Source organism: Jaculus jaculus, chromosome 19, assembly GCF_020740685.1.
Source record: "Jaculus jaculus isolate mJacJac1 chromosome 19, mJacJac1.mat.Y.cur, whole genome shotgun sequence".
Taxonomy (NCBI): domain Eukaryota; kingdom Metazoa; phylum Chordata; class Mammalia; order Rodentia; family Dipodidae; genus Jaculus; species Jaculus jaculus.
The window spans coordinates 31,664,513-31,671,549 of record NC_059120.1 but is presented as its reverse complement, the minus strand read 5'-3'; the positions used below and the strand labels follow the sequence as shown (position 1 = coordinate 31,671,549).

General features: G+C 45.3%; 1 pseudogene; it reads left to right on the top strand.

Annotated features, from left to right (window-relative positions):
• Positions 1 to 6,234: 6,234 nt before the first annotated feature.
• On the top strand, positions 6,235 to 6,410 carry LOC123456187 (annotated as a pseudogene).
• The last annotated feature ends 627 nt before the right edge of the window (positions 6,411 to 7,037 follow it).

The window sequence follows — 7,037 nt, the reverse complement described above, 5'->3', positions numbered from 1 at the left end:
GAGCCTAGCTAAAGTTTGGTGACCTGTCTCTGGCCAGCTATGACTCAGCAGGATGCCTAAGGGCTTCTGGCCTGCTACTTCCTCATGGTAATTGTAATTACCATTTCAATAGTTAAAGTTTACTATTGGCCCTTACCTCTTCTCCCACCCTAAAATACCCGCCTTCGTCCCCAACATGATATAAGCAACTGCTCAGAGTAATAAAGCGAGTTGTTCCTGCATTGCAAAGACTCCCGACTCAGTGTTGTTTTTCTCTGGTGGCCAGGAGAGGTTTCTGAGTCGTCTGACGCTCATCATCCCCTCAACCCCTAGGAAGGAATCAGCAGGCCTGGTCCTTCCCTCGGCACTACCTGTGCGGGAAGGAGCCCCGCATCTGGCGCCCAACGTGGGGCTCTGGGACCCCGACAGACTAGTGCACCCCGTGAGAGGCAGTCGTTGAGGAGGTAATCAGTGTTTGCAGGTGAGCATACCCTCATAAGTTATGAGGTAGTCTTCCTATTTACTGCACTAAACTTTGCTTCTACAACCTGTACTTACTTGTCAACATCTCTTCATTCTCTTTCTCTTTCCTTTCCCTTTAATTTCGCAGACAAGCTGCATCTGTGGCTTTTGTACAACATGTTTACCTATCTTTTAGATCCTTGTGGTTGTGTTATACTCGTGTGTATGTGGGTTGCTATTGCCCTAGTTTTATGGATATCTCTCTCTCAACTTTATAATATGGGACAGTCTTCCTCTAAATCCAATCCTGCCTTAGAATCTCTCAGGGCACTCCTAAAGAGTAGAGGGCTTAATTTGACTGATAATCAGGCTCGACAGACCTGGGATTGCCTTTTAAAGCTGGCGCCATGGCTGCCAGAAGGAAATCTATTTGATTGAGACACGTGGGATAGGGTAGAGGACCTTGTTTGTTGGGCACATGTGGAGAAGGGTCAAATACTCCCCTCAGGGGTCCACCCTACGATCTCAGCCCTCAAGGACTGCTTCCCTCCAAGACTAACCAAACATAAACAAAAGACAGAAGGAAAAGATAATATACAGCCTGATCTGGTTACTCCTCCTGGAGATACAGCTATAAAAACCCCGAAAGAGGATACATCTTTATGTTCCTCACTCGATCCCTTTGAGAGTGCTCCCTGGCCTTCTGAGGGACCTCCTCCATCAACTAACCCTTTCTGGACCCCCTCGGCCCCTCCTTCATATTCAGCCGCTAAGACCCCCTCGGCTCCTCCTTCATATTCAGCTGCCAATCCGCCAGAAAATAAAGCTATCTTTTTATTTCCTGTCAATCTAAATCCTGGGGGCAATCGCCCTGCTGCTTGGTATCCGTGGGAAGCTCAGGACCTTATGGAGCTTAAAAAGGCAGTCTCAGAGGATGGACCCAACTCTCCTTGGGCTGAGACCCTATTACAGGGACTTGCCCATCAACCTTGTACAACCCAAGATTGGAAAAATCTAGTCAGGGCTGTCTTGTCGGGTCCCCTATACCTTAAGTGGTATGCCTATTTTAAAGATGAGTGCCATGCACAGGCAGAACAAAACCAAAATCAACAGCCCCCTGTGCCAATAACTTTTGGAATGCTCTCTGGTATCTCTGATCAATATGCTACAGGCACTTAACAGGCGGCTATACCTGACCCGTATAGGGACCAGGTCAGGGCACTGGGCTTGGCGGCATGGAAAAAGCTTGATGAGGGACCCTCTGAAACCCCCCTTACGAGTATTACTCAAAAACCATCAGAGGACTTGGCCACATTTATTGATAGGGTGGAAAAAATTCTCCAAAGAAAATTTCCCCCAGGGGCATTATGAGATCAATTTACTAAAATGTTGGTCTGGGAAGGGATGATGGCTGATCACCCCCTCGCCTGTGCAGGTCTCATGGACAACTCCATGAGTAGATGGATTGTAGCCACCAAGGACGTTGGCACTATCTCCCATCAGGCTAGGGCCATGGCTGCTGCCCTTCAGGAAAATAAACAGGGAGATTTAACTGATAAGACCTGCGCATTACAATTAAGTCCTAAAAACTCAACATGTTTCGGGTGTGGGGACATCGGTCACTTTAAAAAGGAGTGCCCCAACAAAACAAAGCCTCCCCTGCCCTCTAGGGGGATGACCAATGCCCCTCGCACCCGCTGCCCTAAATACAATAAGGGGTTTCACTGGGCTAGGTACTGCCAATCGAAATTTGACATACAGGGAAAGCCTTTAAACTTCTTCTGGGGCTCCCCCCAGCCCCATTAAATAAGGGGAAAGAATCTATCAAAGCCCATTGGACCATGCCCCTGGTTCCTGGCCTTAGACCCAAAATTATTTTAAATATTGGCAATAAAAAATTCAAACTTCTCATCAACACTGGAGCAGACCGAACAGTCCTGAGAAAGGAGGAAGTGCACCCCTCCTGGCAGCTTGTGCCTGGGCCTCCCCTACTGGGAGTTGGCGGACAATCCACCTCCTGGGAGACTGCCACGTGGCTCCCTTGGACTGACCCAGGTGGAGACAAGGGAAAAGTCCGCCCTCTCGTGGTGACTGGGCTCACCGCTAACTTACTAGGGCAAGACATCCTTGGAGATCCGAGGCTTTCATCACTACTGACCATAAGGCCTTTTATAATGATTTGTTAAATAAAAAAAAATATCAACAATGGTTTAAGGAAGGGAGGGAATGTCATCCTAATTACTCCAATGAATATCCCCAATTCTAAGGGCCACTGCCCAGCCCCCCCCCATTTAAAATCCAGTGGAGACTGGGGGACCCTATATGGGTTGAGCAGTGGCCTATCCCTTCTTCTAAGTTACACCAACTCCACATACTTATTGATCAACAGTTGGAGGCTAGACATATCCGTCCCTCCACTAGTCCCTGGAACTCTCCTGTCTTTGTCATAAAAAAAAGCCTAATGGGTCCTGGAGATTTTTACATGATTTAAGAAAGATCAATGAACACATGATCCCCTTTGGAACCCCCCAGAGGGGACTTCCATGGATCCCAGCTATTCCCAATATATACCATATTACTATCATTGACATTAAAGATTGCTTCTTCTCTATCCCTCTCCATCCAGGAGACATGGAAAAATTTGCATTCTCTGTACCCGCTATTAACTTTTGTGGCCCAGATAGGAGATTTGAATGGACTGTCTTACCTCAGGGCATGGCTAACAGCCCACCCGTTTGTCAATATTACCTGTCATCCATTTTCTCTTCTCTTTTCAATCTCCCCAATACCCTGTTTTATATCTACATGGATGATATTATTCTTGGGTGCCTAGACTCCTCCACACTCCAGGACCTTACCCATCAATGTCTAACTATCCTTCATACTCACGGCTTTAAAGTAGCTCCTGAAAAAGTTCAAACTGTGCCTCCCTTTAAGATCTTGGGCTCGACCCTTACCCTAGATACAGTTTCACCTGTTAAACCACAACTTTATATTCAGGATTCTTATACCTTGCCTCAACTCCAGAAGCTCTTGGGAGAAATTAACTGGATGAGGCCTTGGATGCCCATAACTACTGAAGAGCTGTCCCCTTTGTTTGACCTCCTAAAGGATCTTAACTTCTCCTCTCAGGTATTTTTGTCCCCTGTCATCAACAAATTTTTTATAAGGTACAACAGGCTATAAATACTGCGACCTTAAAGAGGTTCAATCCTAATTAGCCCATCTCCCTCTACATTTTCTCTGGGGAAACATTATGTACTGCACTGTTGGCCCAGGAAGGTGAGCCCATCCAATGGATCCACCTCTCAATCAGTGGGATCCCCAGAGTTTATTCTAAAACCAACCAGGTTGCTGATTGCATTATCAAGGGCAGAGACACCTCTGTCCGGTTGTTTGGCACAGAACCTCACCTTATTGTCACTCCCTTTAAGATAACTGATTTCACCTGGCTTCAGAGTTGCTACGGCTATCGAGGGGTTTCTAGGTAAAATTGATTGCCATCATGGCCCCCACAAATGGATGAGTTCTTTCTCCAGGTTAGAATGGAAGCCCCCCAGGCTTTTTCTGTCTCAACCTAACCCTGACTTTCTTACCGTGTTTACCGATGGAGGGCACCTGGGGGCTTCCCTAGTCATTTACCCTCCTTTAAAACAGAAAAAAGAGCCTATCCCCATAAAGTCACTCTCCCATGAGGTTGAGGGGTCAGCACAATTCAAAGAACTATTTGCTGTTGTTCTAGCTTTAGACACTATTCAAGAGCCATTTAACTTATTTTCTGACAGCCTTTATGTTGTTAATTTATTACCCAACCTGGTTGAGGCCCATATTAGATTGGACTCCAACCCTATATCTCCTTTGATGATTCAAGCTCGTTCCCTACTCAAACAAAGAATCAATCCCATTTTTCTTCAACATCTCAGGGGTCACCAAAATTTACCGGGATTTCTCTCTCAAGGAAACAATTTGGCTGATAAAATGGCTTCTATGCCTCAATGTAATACTATTACAGAAGCTACACGCTTCCACTTATTGACCCGTGTCAACTGGAGAGGTCTCAGTCAAGAACCTTAAAAAAATTGTCCGGACTTGTCAGTCCTGTCAGCCTTTCCTCCAAGTACCCCCCCTTCAAAATACAGGAAGCAATCCTCAAGGGCTCCACCCTAATCATCTTTGGCAAGTTGATGTCACACACTATTCTCCATTTGGAAAGCTTAAATATATCTTTCTTTCTCCTGCGCCTGCTGGGCATCAGAACATGCTGGGGAAAAATCTAAACATGCCATTAGTCATATGCTTCAATGTTTTGCCACTCTTGGGCTACCTGATCAAATAAAAACAGATAATGACCCCTGCTTCATAAGCAAGGCCTTTATAGATTTTCTCCAGACCTGGAAAATTTCACATTCCACAGGCATCCCATACAACCCCCAGGGCCAAGTTATAGTTGAAAGATATAATCAAACTCTCAAGTCTCTATTACAAAAACAAAAGGGAGAATCCTTACCCCCCACATGTCCAACTAAAAAAGGCATTATTTACCCTAAACATTTTAAATTTTTCTAAAGAAAATAAACAATTATCCCCTTTTCAAAAACATTGGTCCTCATCTGTTATCTACAGTTCTATCTGGGTAAGATGGAGGGACCCATTGACTGGGGCCTGGAGAGGGCCTGATCCGCTCCTCACAGCAGGGAGAGGGTTTGGATGTGTCTTCCCTCAAGATGAAAAAAGACCCATTTGGGTACCAGCGAGGGACCTAAAATATTTGTCTGAACAAGAGGACACTGACAATCACTTCTCTAGGGAGTGTCCTGCCCCTGAAGACTGTTCCTAAAATGGTCCTTTACCCTGCTAAATTAAATAACTCCCTCCCTTGTGGAGGATTGCTGGCTTTGCCTCCGATCTGGGCCTCTCTGGCTGCTTGCAGTACAGTTGTCCATACAACCTTAAAAAGCTGCTCAGCCACCTTCCCCATCCCCGTCCAGCTTTTCCCAATGTTTCCTCTGGGCATTTGGGCCCTTCCTTCTCCTAATAATTCCAGTATAGATGTGAGATACATTCATCCTTCCTTCTGTAATTTTAACAAAACCAGTGCTCAATGCTGCCCGCTTTCTGGAATGGCTTATGTTTGCGGAGACAAAATGGCCTGTAACTTTCTGCCCAGCAATTGGATAGGCCTTTGTGCCCCAGCCACCTTAATCCCAGATGTAGATATCATTTCTGGAAGCTAGATTCCTTGGCTAAGGTAATCCTACAAAACAGGAGAGGACTAGACCTACTAACAGCCGAAAGGGAGGCATATGTTTGTTTTTACAGGAAAAATGCTACTTTTACGCCAGTAAATCGGGAATTGTCCAGGACAAGATTAAGAGGCCCCAGGAAGACATGGAGAGGAGGCAACAGGACCCCCAAGACAACCTGCTACAGACGGGCTTACATGACTTCTTACCCTACATCCTCTCTCTACCTGAACCCCTCCCCATCCTTCTCCTCCTTCTCCTCCTCCTTCTTCTCCTTCTTCTCCTTCTCCTTCTTCTCCTTCTCCTCACTGCCGGGCCTTGTGTAATTAGCAAAATTACACAATTTATTCACCAGTGGCTGGAGACAATAAAACTTCATCAGGCTGAAATACATGATCATGGGCTGACAACTCAGGAATTAAGTTCCTTAGACGACCCACTGCCACCTCCTCTGCCCTCCATGTGACCAATGACGGGTAAGATCCCCAGAGGAGACAACCTAACACAGGCCGTGGAGTGGCTCATCATCCCCTCAACCCCTAGGGAGTCACCAGCAGGCCTGGTCCTTCCCTCGGCACTACCTGTGCGGGAAGGAGCCCCGCAGTCCTCTATCCGAGGACAATATATTAAATGGATTTTTGGAGCTTGGAGTTGGAAAGGAGCTTGCTCCATCCACTCCACGCATCAACCTGGTATTGCAGTACTTCCAGGAACTGTGCACCCCCTCGGGGGAATTAAAAAAAAAAGAAAAAAATTAATGATGGGGTGAGATGAACTGATTGAAGGAACTGGGAAAGAATTTTTCAATGTTGGGACTTAGAATGCTCATTAAAAATGCTTTTTGAGTGATATAGAGACTGTTAACATATATGGATAAAGCTGTGCGTATGTTGGAAAGAATTTTCAGGCTAAACCTAAATGCCATGCCTAAAGTTAGGGATTCTTCAACTGTTTACAGACTCTTAAGGATACTCTAAAAGTTTTATATAGGGACATAGTCTTCATCTAAATTCACCTTACATTAGACACAGGTGATTCCTATGTTAGGTGGGTCACAAAGACATAAGTACAGATGTAATTGGAGGTTTAACCAGGTTATAGACAAGAGTCTATCACCTTGTGTTTTGCAAATGGGTAAATTTGCTATGTAAAAACAAACAACTTCAGAATAGGAAAGAAATGTCAGGATGCTTATCTCTCTGCTCTGTAATTTCATTTTGCTCTTGCTTTCCAACATATTCTATTTAAATTCATGGAAAGCTGGACTCTGAAAAAAAAACAAAACAGATGGAACCCCTTTTATCTCAAACCCCATACAAGTTTAAGCCATGTGTCCCCCAGATTCTGACTAGA